General features: G+C 41.9%; 1 pseudogene; it reads left to right on the forward strand.

Annotated features, from left to right (window-relative positions):
- Positions 1-497: 497 nt before the first annotated feature.
- Positions 498-4,100, forward strand: LOC132668458 (glyceraldehyde-3-phosphate dehydrogenase pseudogene; annotated as a pseudogene).
- The last annotated feature ends 7,702 nt before the right edge of the window (positions 4,101-11,802 follow it).

The raw sequence follows: 11,802 nt of genomic DNA on the forward strand, positions 1-11,802 counted from the left end.
ATTAGAAAAAAAGAAAATGATAACTATAATCCTTGTTGAAGAAAGATGGATCAAGGCCCCCAGCTGAGGTAGGAAGGACTTTGGGAAGGAGGGAGGCACTGAGGCACTGGTCGCTCAGCCTGGGGTAGGCAGGTGGCTAGTAGCTGGCATAAAAACACAAAGTTCCAAGCCCGGTGCCAAGCAGTCTACATACATTATTTCATTTAAACCTCAGGCTCTTCCTTTGTTAAAAGTAGGGGTTTGGAACAGAAGCTTCCTAAGGCTTTGCCAGTTCAGTGAGCACTTGTTTTCAGTTCACAGAGGTTTTCCATGTAGAAAGTACTTTTGACTTTATAGAGCCAACTCTGTGAGTGTTCTGATCGTTGTAGATGGTCATACAACCAGATCTGGGACTCGAACCAGGGAGGACGCCTCCATCTTTCCCCAGAATCTGGTGGCAGATAGCTCTAAGAGGGTTGGGTGAGATCTGAAGTCCCACCAAAAGCCTAGGGAGGAGCATGGCCCTTGAAGGCAACGACGTCATGGAAGCTTGGCTCTGGCTCCTGCCCAGTGTCCGGTTCTGTCGGCCTGTGCCGGGGCCCAGAGGCCTGGGTCTGGAACTCATCAGCCCCACCTGTCAAACCCTCCCTGGCCGGTACCCAGGGGCCTTCAGTTATCACTAAGGAGTGCATGGCCTCAGTCCAGGGGCCCTGTATCCCTTCCCTGGTGGGGACTTAGGGCGAGGAGCTATGCCCCCATCAGACAAGCAACCCCAGTTTGACTGAGCTCTGTTATATGACAGGTACCATGAAATATACAAAGACCTCAGTCATTTAATAAATATTTATTGCATACCTATAGTGTGCCTGGCCCTGAGCTGGCTCCAGGGAATCTGACAGAAATTCCTGCCTACACTCTAGTAAAAGAAATTGTAAAGGAAAGCAGAAGTGTGATGGGAAATAAAAAAGAGAGCAATTCGCTTTACACAGAGTAAGTAGTCAGAAAAGGCCTCTGAGCTGAGAGAGGAAGTACAGCTAGAAAGAGCAGTCCAGACAGAGGAGAGGGCCCATGCAAAGGCCCTGAGATAGGAAAATCTGGACTGTCTGGAGAGCCACAAGACCACTGTGAGGGGGACCCAGCAAGCTCTCCCCCAATAAGTGCCCACTGGACAAATGAACAAACCATCACGAGAATTTCTGCTTCCAGCTGAGTTGGAGTAACCGGGACTGGATTTATGTCCCCACCTGAGATGACTAAAATTCCCCACAGAATATGTGAAACAACGGTTCTCAAGGCATTGGACGTCAGACTAGGAAAAGCAGTGACTCCTGAGAGTAGGAACCAAATGGGGAGAGGCTTATGAATGCCCCACCTTACTGCCTAAAGAAAGTGTCCAGACCAAAGCACAGGGAGAGAAGGGCAGGTGGAGACCAGCAGTCTCCTGCACTGACAAGATGAAGTCAGGAGCCTGGGGACACAAGACAGAGAACCAAAAAGGAGAAAGTTGCACACAGAGAGAACTGTGGAGCTCTACAGAGGTAGTACCCCTTTGGTCATTCAGCATAGTGCCTGCATTTGAAGAAACTACTCGAAAGCACGGTTAGAATCAACCAGTAGGGTTAGAGGGAATAATCCTGGGAGCTCACACGAGGCTAGGAATAGTGCTGGCTCCCAGGAACCAGAGTGGAAACCTTACAATTAATGGGGCATTGAGTAGAGCACTCACAAGACTTTTTGACTCAGAAGTGGGTGAAGACAAAACATCACTCTGACCCCAACAAAAGCAAGATCTGAAAAAGGACCAAATTGTTTCCAAGTGCTTTTGCACCCCAGAGCAAAACTCAAGAATATTGATAAGATTACAGAAATATCCAGCACCCAACAAAATAAAATCCACAGTGTCTGCCAACCGATAAAAATTAGCACATATACAAAGAAACAGGAAAGTATGACCCATAATGAAAAGAAAAACCGATCAATTGAAACCTACCCAGAATTACCCAGATGATGGGATTAAGAGACATAGACATTAAAACAGTTATTATAACCACGTTCCACATGTGCAAGAAGATAAAACAAAGACTGACCATGTGAAGTAGAGAAATAGAAGATATTTTTAAAAGACCCAAATTAATTAAAATTCTAAGGATGAAAACTATAATGTCTGAGATAGAAAATACACTAGATGGATTAATGGAACATTAGACATGGCAAAGGACTAACGAACTTCGAATATATAGTACAGAAGCTATCCCAAGTAAAATACACAGAGAAAAAAAGCTTCAAAATAATAATAACACGGCATTGGCGGGCTGTGACATGACTTCAAGTGATCTAATGTGTGTGTGTAATTAGAGTCCCCCAAAGAGGGAAGAGGATGAGAAAAAGAAATACTTGAAGGAAAAGGAAAAAAGAACTGAAAAACTTCTAACTTTGATGAAAATCTGATAAATCATTAGATCTAAAATATTTAATGAACCCCAAGCACAATACACAGAAACTATACCAAGCTCTCTGCTCCTCCCAGCTCAACACACTGTTGCATCTCCTTGTGCACTGCCAGTTGGTTCCCTGAGACACAATGGAAAAGCTTGGAGTAAACGGATTTGGCCATATTGGATACCTGGTCATCAGGGCCACTTTTTTTTTTAAAGATTTTATTTTTGGGGCACTTCGGTGGCTCAGTCAGTCAAGCATCCGACTCTTGGTTTTGGCTCAGGTCATGATTTCACAGTTAATGAGTTCGAGCCTTGCATCGGGCTCTGTGCTAACAGAGCCTGTGTGGGATTCTCTCTCTCCCTCTCCCACTGCCCCTCCCATCTCTCCCTCTCTCTCTCTCTCTCTCTTTCTCTCTCTCTCTCTCTATCAAAATAAATTAGAAAGCTTTTAAAAAAGTATTTGATTTTTAAGTAATCTCTACACACAATGATCAAGAGTCACATGCTCTACCAATTGAGTTACCCAGGCCAGGTACCCCAAGGGCTGTTTTTAATTCTAACAAAGTACTGTTGCCATCAGTGATCCCTTCATTGATCTCAACTACATCGTCTACATGTTCCAGAAAGATTCTACCCATGGCAAGTTCAATGGCCCAGTCAAGGCTGAGAACGGGCAGCTTGTCATCAGTGGAAAGCACATCTCCATCTTCTAAGAGTGAGATCCCACCAACCTCAAATAGTGTGATGCTGGTGCTGAGTATGTTGTAGAGTCCAATAATGTCTTTACTATCTTGGAGAAGACTGGGGCTCACATGAAGGGTAGAGCCAAAAGGGTCATCATCTCTGCCCCTTCCTTTGATGCCCCCATGTTTGTGATGGGAATGAACCATGGGAGGTATGACAATTCCCTCAAGACCATCAAATGCTTCCTGCACCACCAACTGCTTGGTGCCCCCTGTCTAAAGTCATCCATGACAACTTTAGCATCATGGTGGGACTCATGACCACAGTCCATGCCATCACTGCCACCCAGAAGAGTGTAGATGGCCCCTCTGGTAAGCTGTGGCATGACAGCCATGTGCTGTGCAGAACATCACCCTTGCTCCTACTGGCAATGCCACAGCTATGGGCAAGGTAATTCCTGAGCTATATGGGGAGCTCACCAACATGGTCTGCCATGTCTCCACTCTCAATGTGTCAGCAGGATCTGACCTGCTGCCTGGAGAAAGCTGCCATATGTGATGAGATCAAGAGGGTGGTGAAGCAGGTATCAGCCCCCTCATGGGCATCCTGATTTGCACTGAGAACCTGGTTTGTCCTGCAACTTTAATAGGGATACCCACCCTTCCACCTTTGACGCTGGGGCTTGTGTTACTCTCAATGAACACTTTGTCAAGCTCATTTCCTAGTATGAAGATGAATGTGACTACAGCAAAATGGTGGTAGACCTTACAATCCACATGACCTCCAAGGAGTAAGAGTCTCCCAGACCAAGAGCCCCAGCAAGAACACAAGAGGAAGACAGAGGCCCTCAGCTGCTTGAGGGCCCCAACTCAATCTCCCAACACACTGTATTTTCCAACTCAGACCCCCTAAAGAGTGGAAGGAGCTTGGGGAGCCTTCCTGGTCATGTACCACCAATAAAGTACACTGAACCCAGCCCACTCCCTCCAAAAAACCTATACCAAGGTATATTGTAAGTTGTTTTTAAAATGTGATAAAGAGGGGCGCCTGGGTGGCTCAGTTGGTTAAGCGTCCGACTTCGGCTCAGGTCATGATCTCATGGTCCGTGAGTTCGAGCCCCGCGTCGGGCTCTGTGCTGACAGCTCGGAGCCTGGAGCCTGCTTCAGATACTGTGTCTCCCTCTCTCTCTGCTCCTCCCCTGTTCATGCTCTGTCTCTCTCTGTCTCAAAAATAAATAAACGTTAAAAAAAAAAATTAAAAAAAAAATAAATAAATAAAATGTGATAAAGAGAAAATTTAAAAGCAGTCAGAGTAGGGGCACCTGGATGGCTCAGTCGGTTAAGCATCCGATTTCAGCTCAGCTCATGATCTTTCGGTTTGTGAATTTGAGCCCCATGTCCAGCCCTGTGCTGACAGCTCAGAGCCTGGACCCTGCTTCGGATTCTGTGTCTCCCTCTCTCTCTGCCCCTCCCCTGCTCATGCTCAGTCTCTCCCTGTCTCTCAAAAATAAATAAACATTAAAAAAATTTTTTTAAAAAGCAGCCAGAGTAAAAAGACATATTACATACAAATATAAATAAGGCTAATGGATTTATTATGGTCAGAAACTGTGCAAGCAAGAAAATAGTGGCGCCACATTTTTAAAATGCAGAAAGAGGGGCACCTGGCTGGCTCAGCCAGAAGAGCATGTGACTCTTGATCTCAGGGTCGTGAGTTCAATCCCCATGTTGGGTGTAGAGGTTACTTAAATGAACAAATACAAACTTGAAAAAATAAAAATAACGGGCACCTGGGTGGCTCAGTTGGGTTAAGCGTCCGACTTCAGCTCAGGTCATGATCTCAAGGTTTGTGAGTGCAAGCCCACATCGGGTTCTCTGCTATCAGTGGAGAGCCTGTCTCTGCCCCTCCCCAGCTCACATGTGTGTGTGTGCACGCTCTCTCAAAAATAAACAAAAAATAAAAATAAAATACAGAAATAAAAAATACAACATCAACCTAAAATGTTTACCTTCCACCTTAAGACACCATAAAAAGAAGAGCAAACTAAATCTACAGCAAGCAGAGGTAAGGAAACAGTAAAAATTAGAGTGTAAATTTTTTTTTTTTTAATTTTTTTTAACATTTATTTATTTTTGAGACAGAGAGAGACAGAGCATGAACAGGGGAGGGGCAGAGAGAGAGGGAGACACAGAATCTGAAACTGGCTCCAGGCTCTGAGCTGACAGCACAGAGCCCGACGCGGGGCTCGAACTCACGGACCGCGAGATCATGACCTGAGCCGAAATCGGCCACTTAACCGACTGAGCCACCCAGGCGCCCCGATTAGAGTGTAAATTAATGAAATAGAGAATAGGAAAATAGAGAAAAATCAATAAACCAAAAGTTGTTTTTTGAAAAGGTCAACAAAAGTGACAAACCCTTAGAATGATCAAGAAAAGAGAAAGATCACTAGAATCAGAAATGAAAGAAGGAACATTACTGCCAACTTTACAGAAATAAAAAGGATTATAAAAGCATAAGGAATACTATCAACAACCTTCTGCCAATAAATTTAATAACTTAGATGAAATGGACAAGTTCCTAGAAAGAAACAAACTACTGAAACCAATTCAAGAAGAAATAGGCAATCTGTATAGACCTATAACAAGTAAAGAGATCGAAGTATTAATTTAAGAAATCACCCACAACCTTAGATAGTTTCACTGAGGAATTCTACAATATATTTAAAGAAGAATGAATACAATTCTCCACAAACTCTTCCAGGAAACAGAAGAGAGGGAAACAATTCTCAACTCATTTTATTATGTCTGATACCAAAACCAAACAAAGAGATCACAAGAAAACCACAGACCAATATCTCTTAAGAATACAGAGACAAGGGGCGCCTGGGTGGCTCAGTTGGTTAAGCGTCTGACTTCAGCTCAGGTCATGATCTCACAGTTCATGGGTTCAAGCCCAGCGTCAGGCTCTGTACCGACAGCTAAGAGCCTGGAGCCTGCTTTGGATTCTGTGTCTCCCTCTCTCTGCCCCTTCCCTGCTTGTGCTCTCTCCCTCTCAAAAATAAATAAATAAACATTAAAAATTAAAAAAAAATAATACAGAGACAAAAATCAACAAAATACTAGCAAGCTGAATCCAGCAATATATAAAAAGAATTATACCACGGTGAAGTGGAATTTATTCTGGGAATGCAAGGTTAGTTTAACTTCCAAAAATCTATTAATGTAATAAACTTTATCAATAGAATAAAAACCAAAAAGCACATAATTGTCTCAAAAGGTAGAAAAAAACCAAAAAGCAGTTGACAGAATCCAATACCCATTCATTTAAAAAAAAGGGGGGGGGATAGAATGGAATTCCCTCCACATGATAAAGGGCAGCTATAAAAACTGCACAGTGGGGGAGGCTGCGTGGCTCAGTCAGTTACACATCTGACCCTTGGTTTCAACTCAGGTCATGATCTTACAGTTCATGGGTTCAGGCCCCACATCAGGCTCTGCTGCTGGCAGCACAGAGCCTGTTCAGGATTCTCGGTCTCCTCTCTCTCTGCTGCTTGCCCATTCACACTATCTCTGTCTCTCTCAACATAAATAAATAAACTTAAAAAAAAAAAACTACACAGCTAACATCGTACTTAACAGTAAAAGATTGATGCTTTCCTCCTAAGATCAGGAACAAGACAAGGATGTCTGCTCCCACTAATTTTATTCAACACTGTATTAGAAGTTCTAGTCAGAGTAACTAGGCAATAAATAGAAATTTAAAAAATCAAGATTGGTAAGGAAGAACATACAACTATATATGTAGATGACTTGATCTTGTATATAGGAAGTCCTAAGGAATCCACACACACAAAAAAACACTATTAGAACTAATAAACAAGTTCAGCAAGTTTACATGATGAAAGATTAGTATATAAAAATTGATTGTATTTCTATATATAAATCAAGAATCTGAAAATAAAATTAAGGAAACAATTCCATTTATAATAGCATCAAAAAGAACAAAGTACTTAGGAATAGTACATATGCTGCAAAAGTGCGTACCAAAATACTTAGGAATAGATTTAATAAAAGAAATGAAAAACTTATACTCAGAAAACATTATTGAAAGAAATTAAAGATCAAAATAAATGGAAAACATCCCATGTTCATGAATCAGGAGACTGAGTATTGTTAAGATAGCAATACTCCCCATTTATTCGATCTACAGATTCAACACAATTCCTGTCAGAATTCCAGTTGCATCTTTGTAGAAATTGACAAGCTGATGCTAAAATTCATATTCAAATTGCAAGGGGCCTAGAATAGCCAAAACAATCTTGAAAATTAAGAACAAAGTTGGGGGATCTATACTTCTTCACTTTAAAACTTACTACAGGGGCACTTGGATGGTTTAGTCGGTTAAGTGGCTGACTCTTTTTCTTTCTTTTTTTAAATTTTTTTGAGAGAGAAAGAGAGCACAATCAGGAGAGGGGAAGAGAGAGGGAGAGAGAGAGAATCCTAAGCTGGCTCCACACTGTCAGCACGGAGACTGATGCAGGGTCAAACTCACGAATTATGAGATCATGACCCGAACTAAAATCAAAAGTCAGATGCTTAACTGACTGAGACACCTGGGGGCCCCAAACACCCCTGCTCTTTCTCTCTCAAAATAAATAAAATAAACTTAAAAAACATAAAATAAGACTTACTACAAAGCAGCCAACAATAATTTAAGATAGTGTGATACTAGCATAAGGATAGACATATAGGTCAGTGGAATAAAATTGAGAGTCCAGAAACAAACCCATGTGTCTATGGTCAATTGATTTTCAACAAGGGTGAAAAGACCAATTGTGAAAGAATAGTCTTTACAGCAAATAGTGCTGTGACAACTGGATAGTCAGTCATGTGCACAAAAAAAAAAAAAAAAAAAAAAAAAGCAGTTGGAAACCTTACCTCATATCATATACAAAAAGTAACTCAAAACAGATCAAATACCTAAATGTATGAGCTAAAATTATAAAACTCTTATTTAGAAAACATAGGAGTAAATCCCAAATTAGGCAAAGGATTCCTAAATATGACGTCAAAAGCACAAGCAGCAAAAGAATAATCAGATAAAATAGACTTCATCAAAATTTAAAAGTTTTGTGCTTCAAAGGGCACTCTTAAGAAAGGGAGAAAACACAGAGTGGGAGAAAATGTTTGCAAACTATATATCTAATAAGGGACTTGTATATAGTATAAAGAACTCTTACAATGAGATAGTAAAAAGGGGCGCCTGGGTGGCTCAGTCAGTTAAGTATCTGACTCTTGATTTCCATTCAGGTCTTGATCTCTCAGTTCATGGGGTAAAGCACCACCTCGGGCTCCCCACGACAGCATGGAGGCGGCTCAGGATTCTCTCCTCTCTCTTTGTTCCTCCTTGCACCTCCCCCCCTGCCACTTACATGTGCACACGCTCTCTTTATCTCAAAATAAATAAACATAAAATAATAATAATAAAACAAACCAATTAAAAATTGAGCAAAAGATCTGGATAGACATTTCTCCAGAGAAGATACACAAATGGCCAATAAACACATGAAAAGGTGCTTGACATGATTCATAAAAACTCTATTACAATACATTTGATAACCTAGATGAAATGGACTAATTCTCTATGACACAAAGCGTGAAAGCTAACCCAAGAAAAGGTAAATAATCAAAACAGCCCTATATCTATTTTAAAAAGTGAAAAAGGATAATCTTTCAACAAATGACACTGGGACAATTGGATATTCATAGCTACACAAAAAAAAAGAAAGTTGACTGACACCTCATATATATGCCCAAACTAACTCAAAATAGATGACAGACCTAAGAGTTAAAATTACAGGCAATTATTAGAATTTCTAAAAAAAATTTAAACGCTTCTTGGTTACCACTTTATTTTTTTATTATTATTTTTAATGTTTATTTTTGAGAGAGAGAGAGAGACAGAGCGCAAGGGGGGAGGGGCAGAGAAGGAGGGAGACACAGAATCTGAAGCAGGCTCCAGGCTCTGAGCTGTTACCACAGAGCCCCACGTGGGGCTCAAACTCATGAGCCATGAGATCATGACGCGAGCCAAAGTTGGACGCTTAACCTACTGAACCACCCAGGCACCCCAGAATTTCTAAAATTAAAATTGCTGAAACTAAAGGTTTAGTGAAGATGTGAAGCAACTAGAACTTTCATACACTGCTGGTGGGAATGTAAAATAGTAAAGCCACTTTCAACAACAGCTCAGCAAAACTTAAGCATAGTATTCACCTACCAAATGACGAAGCCATTCCACTTCTAGGTATTTATCCAAAAGAAATAAAAGCATTTATCTCTGTATAAAGACTTACACATAAATGTTCGTAGTAGCTTTATTTGCAATAGTCAAAACCTGGAAATAACCCAAATGTACATCAACGGGTAAATAAAAAAATTGTTATATATCCATGTAATTGATTACTACTCCGCAACAGAAATGGATCTATTAAGATATACAACCACATGGACGACTCTCAAAACAATTAAGCTGACTGAAAGAAGACAGACAAAAAAGAGTACATGTTGTATGGCTCCATTTATATAAAATTCTATAAATGCAAACTAGTCTATAGTAACTGAAAGCAGCTGAGTGGTTGCCTGGGGTGACAGTCAGCAGGGAGCTGGAGGGATTAAGGAGGGACAGGAGGAAACTTTTGTGGGGGATGGTTATGTTTATTATCTTGAATGTGATGATGGTTTCACAAATGTATATCTACATGAAAGCTTACAAATGGGGCACCTGGGTGGCTCAGTTGGTTAAGCATCTGACTCTTGATTTTGGCTCAGGTCATGATCTCAGGGTCATGAGATTGAGCCTTGCATTGGGTTCTGCACTGACTGTGCAGAGCCTGCATGGGATTCTCTCTCCCTCCCTCCCTCTCTCTCTGTCAGTGCCCTCCTCTCACAAGTGCTCTCTCTCAAAAAAAGGGGGAAAAAAGCTTCCCAAACTGTACTTTACAATGTGCAATTTATTGTATGCCAATTACACCTTGATTAATGTTTAAAACACTATTTTTTAATGTGTATTTATTTTTGAGAGAGCACATGTGCAGCTTGGGGGGGTGGGGTGGCGGTGGGTGGGGCGGGCAGGAGAGGAGCCAAGAGAAAAGGAGATAGAAAATCCCAAGCAGGCTCCCTGCTGTTCCTGTGATGTCTCTGCTGCTAAATTGCTATGTGACCCCAGGCATGGTGGTAAGCCTTTCTGAGGCTTTTTTTCTGTAAAGTTCAGGAAGTAATAGAAACTACAAGTGCTTGGGGCACCTGAGTGGTTCAGTTGGGTTAAGCGGGTTAAGCATCTGTCTGCTCAGGTCATGATCTCGCGGTCCATGAGTTTGAGCCCCGCATCATGCTCTGTGCTGACAGCTCAGAGCCTGGAGCCCGCTTCAGATTCTGGGTCTCCCTCTCTGTCTGTCCCTTCCCTGCTCATGCTCTATCTCTCTCTCTCAAAAATAAATAAAGATTTTTTTTTTTAATTTCAAAAAAAAAAAAAAAAAAAGAAAGAAAGAAAGAAAAAGAAACTACAAGTGCTAGTTTAAGCCAAAAAGGGAATTTACTAGAAGGAAGCCTCAGAAAGTCATGGAGCCCCGTGGATCCCAGAAGACTTTTTCCTATCCCTTATCTTTATTTCTCTGATCACAGCTTTCCCTGTTTCCCCATCTACATGGTAGAAAAGAAAAGCTACCAGCTTCTGAGCTTTGTATGTTACAGGCTTAATTACTCAGGATGCTGAATTAACTCCCTGTCAATCACAGATCCAAATGTAAATTCTCAGGGAAGGACTGTATTGATCCATTTGGGTTAAGGGCCCCAACATGCACCAAGGTATGGGGTCAGGTGGCAGAGCCACAAAGGATGAACCTGACTGGTCTTACAATCTACGGATGAAGAACAGGACAAGTGCTAGGGAAGTGCTTGGTGGACAGACCACAAGAGGAGTGCCAAGAGAAACTACCAAGATAGTAGCTGGAATTCAGGACACCTGGCTTGTTCTGTACTCAGAATTGTGTCACTTGATAGGGGCAGCGTGTATATATGTAATGTTCCAATGAGCAGCAGTGGGAGATCAATGGAGGAAGAAATCACTTCCAACTGGGCTGTCTAGGAAGGTTTCATGGAAGAGGTGCCAGTATCAGCTCTGTGAGGAAACTTATGCCCAGGATTTGCATGGCCTTTAAAGTTCACTAAGTGCTCGGGGCACCTGGGTGGCTCAGTCAGTTGAGCATCCAATTTCGGCTCAAGTCATGATATCGCAGTTTGTGAGTTCAAGCCCCACATCAGGCTCGCTGCTGTCAGCACAGAGTCCACTTGGGTTCCTCTCTCCCCTCTCTGCCCCTCCCCTGCCTGCACACATGCTCTTGTGCTCTGTCTCTCTCAAAAATAAATCAACATTTAAAAAAAAAGTTTACTAAGTGCTTTCGTATCCTCTCTTTACAATGTAGACCCACCTTCTCAACCTCTCCCCTGAGATTAGTAGTATTATACATCCCATTGCACAGATGGGGAAACTACCAATGAGAGACATTGATTGAGTGATTTGCCCAAGTTCACACAGCTTGACAGAGCAAGATGTCACCTCTAGTGTTTTGACTGGAGAGCCCTGATTTGCTCTCGCTCTCCAAGGCTGACTTCAAATGGAGTGTAGGGAGGAGGGAGCT

The sequence above is a fragment of the Panthera onca genome, chromosome B3 (genome assembly GCF_046562875.1).
Source record: "Panthera onca isolate mPanOnc1 chromosome B3, mPanOnc1 haplotype 2, whole genome shotgun sequence".
NCBI classification, from domain to species: Eukaryota; Metazoa; Chordata; class Mammalia; order Carnivora; family Felidae; genus Panthera; species Panthera onca.